Source organism: Lynx canadensis, chromosome D4 (genome assembly GCF_007474595.2).
Source record: "Lynx canadensis isolate LIC74 chromosome D4, mLynCan4.pri.v2, whole genome shotgun sequence".
Taxonomy (NCBI): Eukaryota; Metazoa; Chordata; class Mammalia; order Carnivora; family Felidae; genus Lynx; species Lynx canadensis.
The window spans coordinates 83761625-83770263 of NC_044315.2; the positions used below are offsets into that span (position 1 = coordinate 83761625).

At 48.8% G+C, this 8639-nt stretch overlaps 1 non-coding gene across 1 annotated transcript; it reads right to left on the reverse strand.

Annotated features, from left to right (window-relative positions):
• Positions 1-7938: 7938 nt before the first annotated feature.
• LOC115500251 lies at positions 7939-8044 on the reverse strand. The gene has a single exon (XR_003964486.1). It is a non-coding gene; the product is annotated as a U6 spliceosomal RNA (small nuclear RNA).
• Positions 8045-8639: the final 595 nt, after the last annotated feature.

An 8639-nucleotide genomic window follows, 5' to 3' on the forward strand; every position in this document is an offset into this window, starting at 1 on the left:
GCTATGGTCTGCTTCCTTATTGTAACACAGACATTTAATAACAAAAAGAAATGCTTTCCTGGGGAAAAGAGCATTCTGAAACTGGGAAGGTGGGCCTGAAGCATCTTAGTTCCATGTTTTCCAAACTTGAGTCACTCGTGTACAGACTTTTGTGACTTTCACCATCCCCCCCTTGACCATCTTCAGAATGGTTTACTATTTCCCTTTCAGATGATTTCATTCTTTTTCCTAAAATAATTTTATTTCAAAGGGAAGTTTAATAAGCTGTTAGGAAAAACAAAAAAAAATAATTTTTTAAAGGAGGAATATTATAATAGTAAAAAGAAAGTCAGTGACCCATCATGCAAGGTGGCTGGGATGGGACACTGAAAATGAACAGCACTATTGTCTTCTGGTAGATGCTGTGCCTGTGAGCCCCAGTCCAGCCGCTCTTTGTGTAAAAAGCAAGATTAGGAAATGTCAGGGGGCATAAAGGGCAAACCAACAGCAAGTGAACATTGACCTTGATGCAATCAGAGGGATGGGACTGGAGGGAATAGATTCTCCCATCCGATTCAAAGGCACTTCACCTGGTGACTTAGATACCTCCAAGGAGCTGTCAAACCACTGATGGTGACTTGGATTTAGACCAACTTCCCCCAAACACACACACGCAGACACACAGACACACACACACATATTCAGCTAGGCCTTCCCTAGCTCGGCAGAGCTGGGCACTGTCCTTGTGGCCCCTGGCAATAACAAGGGTCCCACTCCCCACAGGACAGCCAGCCAGAAGCACGGTGCCACTCCCGCCACAACGGGGGCTGATGGGTCATGTCCCTCTCACCCTGTAGACGCCGCTGCAGGCCAAACATGGCAGGGCTTTGGGTAATCTGGATGGTGGCCTTCCCCAGCCCCAGCCCTGCCTGTTCCCCCCACTGTCCCCATCTTTTCTGGCCCCTGTGTCAGCTGTTCCCTCTGCCTGCTACACTGGCACCTGCTCCTGGGCATTCAGGTCTCAGCTGAAATGTCACCTTCCCAGGGAAGCCATCCCTCAAGGCTGGGTCTAAAGTGGGCCCCAATCACATGCTCTCTTGTCTCTTCACTGGTGGGCACTTCTATTAGTTTACTTGCTGAGGGTCTGTCTCCCCTCACTGGGATCAGAGCTCCATGGAAGCAGAACCTGTTCCCGCCATGTCACCGGAACTCAGGAGACCCCCCAACAAATGGCCGCAAATCACAGATCACAGTGATCTGTGTCAGAACCTTGGGCAAGTTCATACAGCGTCTGCTCAACAAGGACCCAGATATGTGGCCACTGGAGAGGTCATGCATCTTTCATTTATTTGTGCAGCATAAGTCAGGTTCCACACAGAAATCTCTGGAATGCAATCTCGGATCATTAAGGTTGGAAAGCAGACAGGATATTCCCAGGGACTCCCTCCATCCTGCAGTCGGATGAAAATGAGAAAACCCATCTTCTAAACTCTCTGCTCTGCTCCACAGCCCGGCACTTAGGCAGCCAAGAAAGCCATAGCGCCGTGGTGCTGCGGGTGACAGGCAGTCGGCTCTGGGCCCCAATTCAGGGTTCAAGACAGCTGGGTGGCCAACAGAGGCCAGAGGCTGTAGAGTTCAGTGGGCTGGGGGGGGGGGTGGTGGGGCGCGCTGAACTGACTGATTTCTGACCCTCCCGGGCATGGTCGACGGCAGCTCCTGCCAGAGGGAGCGGTGGCAAGCTTAGTGTGATTTTGTCAGCCCTAATCACGATGCCCAGCACACGGTGGGCACTCGGGAAGTGGCAGCTCCTGTTGCCCTTGTGACCAGTCAATGCCCTGCTCAGAGGGTCTGCCAGCTCTCCACGCCATGCCCCGTGGGCTATCCAGCATGACTGACACCTGTGTGCTGGCCTCGGGGGCACCCAGCTGAGCAAGTCTTATCTCTGCCCTTGAGAGCTTGCTGGGAGGCGGGGGAGCCAGAGGCGGTGCGCCTGGTGCTCCAACCCCGGGCAGCCCAGAGGGGCTCCGCATGCCTTGCTAAGGAGCGTGGGCTCCTCCTGGAGCCATGGAGGGACCAATGCCTCCCAACCCGCCTCCACGTCAAAGCAGAGCCTCCCCTGGTCACTCTAATGATGTCGTCCTCGGAGGGGACCTCTCTCTGCCCTTTCCACTTTCTCCCTGGCTGCAAGCTCTTAAAATCTCCCCCTGGCTGGCGTGGAAAGGAAGAAATAATAAAAATAGCTAACCACCCACAGGAGCTAAACATCCGAGTGTGTGCTCTGTGCTGGGGGTGGTGCTCAGTCTACACGGCACTGTCTCCTTCAGTCTTTCCAGGGACCCCACAAAGTCAGTACTATGGCTGTTCGTATTTCACAAATGAGGAAACTGAGCCGCCAACTGCCACCTCACGTGTTCAAGGTCACACGGCTGGTGGTGGCCGGGCTTGTGGTGCTACCCTCTCAAAATAGGCACCGGCCTCAGCTCATTGCAGAACCACCGGGGAGTTTTAAAGGGGCCCATGCCCAGGTACCCCCACACGATATACCATAGTATCTGGGGTCGAGGACTGAGATTCAGTGTGTTTTAAAAGTTCCACAGGAGGGGTGCCTGGGTGGCTCAGTGGGTTAAGCGTCCCACTCTTGATTTCGACTCAGGTCATAATTTCTCGGTTCCTGGGTTCGAGCCCTGCGTCAGGCTCTGTGCTGGCAGCATGGAGCCTGCTTGGGATTCTTTCTCTCTCTGCCCCTCCCCTGCTCTCTCTCTCAAAATAAATGAATAAAAATTTTAAAAAGTAAAATAAAAGCTCCACAGGAGACGTGAGGCCCTCACCCTCCTGCCGCTCACAAAGAGCCCCCTGAGCGCAATGGGGTGGATCTGTCAGATGCCAGGTTGCACCCAAGTTAGCACCCTCTGCCCTGGCTGCCCTAGAAGAGGGAATGGAGAGAGCAGGCCTCAGCCGGGCGCATCGGCCATTTCTCCCCTCTGGGGCGGCTGCAGCTGGGGGGTGGGGTTCCAGGGCACAGAGCACAAAGGCTCCCTCTGCCCCCAGGCGGTGCCCAGACGCTGCCCCGCCTACCCAGCCCAGTCTGAACTCTGCCCACGTCTGGGACCAGCCCCTTGACCCCCCACATTCCAGCAGGGACCCCATGAGGGAGGGACAGACAGGGCTTTCAGGATGCATGCCTGCCAGGGGGGGATGAATTATTACCGAGAATTATCTGCCATGAGTACGGGGTGGCATTTCACGTGCCAAAGGTTGGCTGGCCCCGCCCTGGCCCTGGCTGCTTGGCTCCAGGGCCCTCATTCCGACTGTGCAAGGACAGAAACCTTATTCTCTTCCACAGCAAGAGGCCTCCGCCCCTCACCATCTGTGCTGCACCCCCTCAGCGATCCCCCTCCACCCCCACCCAGGGGCCAGAACCTTCCTTCTCCATGGCTCAGCACAGAGCGGATTAGATGAGGCTGACTCAAAAGTCAAGTTTCCCAGGTCTTTTTAAGCCAAGGATTTTTTGACAGGGAAAGTCACTGTTGCCAAGATGTCAGCCCCAACCTGTTCTGGCTTTTCTGCTTGAGGCCCTGACAGATGCAAGCAGCTGCTGCAGCCGGGACAAGCTTACGTGGAAGGAGCCAGGGATTTTGGAACGAGACGGCCCTGTTTGAATCCCGGCTCTGCCACCTACCACCTGTGGAACTTGAGCCCTCTACTTGAAGTTTCTTACCTCAGTTTCCTCATCTGTAAAATGGGGATGACAACCTTGACCTTCCAGGAATGTTGTGAGGTTGAAATAAGATCACGGATGTGGAAAAGCTCTAAGTGGGAACGCAGAGGGCACACAGCAAGGCGAGGCACAATTCCGGTAAGGGGCCTCAAAGACTGACTTAGGGCATCACTTTGGTCGTACTTCCTGAGCCTCAGGTTGGGGCAGACCCAAAGTAGCAACTGTAAGCATATTCTCAAAACTGATGACTTCTCCTTGCCTTATATAACAGAGCCCAGAGGGCAAATTTCTTTCATCCAGTGTGCCTTCTCAGATCGATTGGTAATGGCTGTCTGTGGGAGCAGCCCACCTAGGCTGTGTAAGGGAGAACACCGAGTGATTAGCAATGTCTGCCATGAGAATGAAAAGTTAGGGTGGTGTTATGTATGCTACATCTTACCATTCCTCTTACACAGCAAGGTCTAAAAATACTTCTTGCTCTAGTTTTTGCCCAGATTTGTGTGGCGGCCTCCACACTGATCTTTCTGCTTCTTGTCTTTTCCCACTCTCTGATCTTCAACTTCAGCTGCTAGAGTGAATCTCCTAAGATGAAAATCTATCACTGCTCCATGGCTCTTCCTATTGCTCTGAAGATCAAACCACACTCCAGGGTTGACATTCAAGGCCTCCACTGGCCTCCCCAGTCTCTTCCATGGCCACTCATTTCCAAACACACCCACCTTCAGCTTCATCAATCTGAGCATCTTTAAGAGCCAAAGCACGAGGATTGAAGGCAGCTTGGAAAGTCAAATTGAAAACCAAAACCAAATCAAGATCAGAGGAGCAGCCCAGGGACCTCTCAGCCTTTGCCACCAGTGAGTTTAACAAACCAGAGGCGACTGGTAAACTTCCAATGACCCCTGCAGCGCAGTTTACCAAGGCTGTCATCCTGCTCCCCCCTGACCGCGCTGATGGGATTAGTCATGAGTGGTCCCTGCTCTCTCTCCTGATTGCCCCTTCCAAGACAATTCCCTCGTCAACAAGACACAGGATGGAGGCTTTCAGGCACTGCTGTGTCCAAAGTTTTCTTGTCCAGGGTCCAGACACGCATAAGAGTCCCTGCCCCCCCCAGACACCCATGGGGTTCCTCTCCATACCTTCTCAGTCTTAATTCTTGCTATTCCCCTAAAGGCAATCAGATAATTCAATCTTTCAATTTCACAACCTTTACCCTGAGCACCTGCTCTGGCCAGGCTCAGGGATGAGCACTGGGGACTCAGAGATTGCACAGTAATTGCACAATCCAGAGAATGCCCAGTCATTCAGTGGATATTGTTAATTAACCTGACCGGAAGGGTTGATACTCTGGAAGTGCGACCTATGTTGCATGGCTGGGGAATGAGGACCTCATAAACAAATCACAGTTCGCTTTTGAGACCGGGATGTTTACTGAAATCATTAAACAAGGGTTTAGGCTTGCTGAAGAGGCAACCACACGAATAAGTGTCTTGAGGGAAAATACCTTCTTTAAAGAAAAGAATCCAAACAGGCTTTTTCTTTCTTTTTTTTCTATTCAACTTTTTACTTTGAAATAATGTCAAAGTTCTAAGTTACAAGACTAGCACAAGGGATTTGCACATACTCTTGCCCTAGGTTCGCTGATTGTTCACATTCGTGACTATTACTTTATCATTCTCTCTCTCTAGGTATATCTTTTTTCTGACCCACTGAGGGTAAGTTGCAGATATGATGCCCCTTTCCTCCTAAATACTTTAGTGTGTATTTCCTGACAACATAGGCATGCACATAACCACAGTGCAATTAGCAAAATCAGGACATTTAGCCTTGACATAACATGATATCTAATCTACAGGTCTTATGCAAATTGGGCTAACCTTCCCAATGATGCCATTTCAGGGCAATTTGTTTTCTGGTTCATGATCCAATCCAGAATAATAGATCACATCTAATCATCACGTCTCTTTGGTCTCCTCCAACCTGGGAACAGTCCCTCAGCCTTTTTGCCTTTCATGACATTGCCATTTTTGAGGAGTACAGGTCATTTATTCTATGGAATATTCCTCACTTTTCATTTGTTGGATATTTCTTCATGATTAGATCAGGCTATGCATTTGGGGCAGGGATATCACAGAAATGATCATTGTCTTTCTCAGTGCATCCTATTTTTTTTTTAATTTTTTTTTAGCGTTTTATTTATTTTTGAGACAGAGAGAGACAGAGCATGAACAGGGGAGGGTCAGCGAGAGGGAGACACAGAATCTGAAACAGGCTCCAGGCTCTGAGCTGTCAGCACAGAGCCCGACGCGGGGCTCGAACTCACGGACCGCGAGATCATGACCTGAGCCGAAGTCGGCCGCTTAACCGACTGAGCCACCCAGGCGCCCCTCAGTGCATCCTATTAAGAAGCACTTGCCGGGGTGCCTGGCTGGCTCAGTTGGTAAAGCATGTGACTCTTGATCTCCGGGTTGTGAGTTCGAGCCCAATGTCAGGTGTGGAGATTACTTAAAAAAATAACATCTTAAAAAAAAAAAAAAAAAAGCAAAGAAAAGAAAAAGGAGCACTTGATGTCAAGTTGCCCCATTACTGGTGATAGTTATTTTGGTCACTTGGTTAAAGCATGTGGCTCCCAGTTATATCTCCTATACAATTACTATTTTCTCTTTATAGTTCATAAATAATTTCTAGGGGAGTACTTTAAGACTATATGGATATTTGGGGCACCTGGGTGGCTCAGTTGGTTGAGTGACTGACTTCGGCTCATGTCACGATCTCGCGATTCGTGCATTCGAGTCCTGCATCGGGCTCTGTGCTGACAGCTCAGAGCCTAGAGCCTGCTTCAGATTCTGTGTGTGTGTCTCTCTCTGCTCCTCCCCCGCTCACACTCTGTGTCTCTCTCTCAAAAATGAATAAACATAAAAAGAAAATTTAAAGACTATACAGATATCTTACTTCTCGTCAACTTTCATCCTTGTTTCAATCTTGATGATTCCTATCTATACCAATTATTACTCTGATGACTGCAAAATTGTGACTTAAAATTTCTATTGTTTTTAGCGTTCTACTGTAAAGAAGAGCTTTTAGTACATGTGCATATATTATATGGATGACGGACCCACGAACTCGGATCTTATTCGATGAGTTATAATTCATTACTATCATTATTTACTTGATAACCTAACTGTTCCAGATTTGGCCAGGGAGAGCTCATGCAAGCTGGCTGCTATGGCCTTTTGCTGTGTCTCTCCTATTCATCGAGTACTTGCTTACTTTCGAGGCCAAAAAGATGCTCCAGGCTCATCTTATACTCTTGCTGGCCTAGCCCAGAAACCAGCCACTTTGGTGGCTCAGTCAGTTAAGCATCCAATCTCTGCTCAGGTCATGATCTTGCAATTTGTGAGTTCGAGCCCCGCATCAGGCTCTGCGCTGACAGTGAGGAGCCTGCTTTGGATCCTCTGCTTCCCTCTCTCTGCCCCTCCCCTGCTCGTGCTCTTACTCTCTCTCTCTCAAAAATAAATAAATGTTAAAAAAAAATTGAAAAAAAAAGAAATCAGCCATTTCTCCATGGAGCCCTGGTTCCTCCAGTAGAGGATGGTATTTAGAAACAAGGAGCTGGGCACTAGGTGCACTCATGTTTCTAGGTCCTCTCAATGGACAGGACTAGGAAGTAGACGCATACCGAAATACAAATCCAAGAGTTCATACTGCACCTCCAGTCCTTCCTGGCCTTCCCCAGGCCATACTTGTGTCCCTTCCATATCAGTGAGAAACCTGGCTCTCAATAGCCTCAGTGTATTTCATCTTTTACTCAATCCTCCAATACACACGGATTAGAATTGCTAATCCATGCCACTATGAAAAACAAACCTATTAGGTAGAGTTTTCAATATTTATTTGCAATTTTGCAATTTTCTTTTAAGTAAACTCCACGCCCAATGTGGGACTTGAACTCACAACCCTGAGATGAAGAGTTGCATGCTCTAGGGGTGCCTGGGTGGCTCAGTCCGTTAAGCGTCTGACTTCAGCTCAGGTCATGATCTCGCGGTCTGTGAGTTCGAGCCCCGTGTCGGGCTCTGTGCTGTTGACTCAGAGCCTGGAGCCTGCTTTGGATTCTGTGTCTCCCTCTCTCTCTGCCCCTCCCCCGCTCGTGCTCTGTCTCTGTCTCTCTCTATCTCAAAAAATAAACAAACGTTAAAAAAAAAAAAGAGTTGTATGCTCTACGAACTGAGCCTGCCGGGCACCCCTTAATCTTTTTTTTCTTCACGAATTTGTGTGTCACCCTTGCTCAGGGGCCATGCTGATCTTCTCTGTGTTGTCCACTTTTAGTATATGTGCTCTCGAAACAAGCACACAACTCTTTTTATCTTCAGACTGAGTATAGATTGAAGTTCTATATTCAACTTACCCAGGGGCCCTCTGGGCGGCTTAGTCGGTTGAGCATCCGACTCTTGGTTTTGGCTCAGGTCATGACCCGAAGGTCATGGGATAGAGCCTGGCGTCAGGCGCCATGGAGCCTGCTTCAGATTCTCTCTCCCTCTCCCCCGCTCACACACTCTGTCTCTCTCTATCTGTCTCAAAAAAAAAAAGTTTTTTTTCACTCGGGTTAGTTCTCCCCCCGCCCCCGCCCCCGCCCCCTTCAGTGTGGTTTGTTATTCATTTGAAATACAATGCAATCATTTATAAATATAGAGCTGTTTCATTAGAGATTATTTCTTTCCATGGCTTGTTTTAGTTCCCTTATAAATAACACATTAAAAAAAGTAACACATAACTAAACTTTCTTCTTCTGCTTTTTCACTTGTCTTCTTGCTGTTTTTGCTTTAATAAAGGAAATTAACCCATTTACAGGTATAGTGAAAGGCTAATATGTCTGGTCTTTTCCCCTGACATTTTGTTTGTGTCTTTTATTTGTTTACCTCTTTCATACGAATGGGAGAGAGTTTAG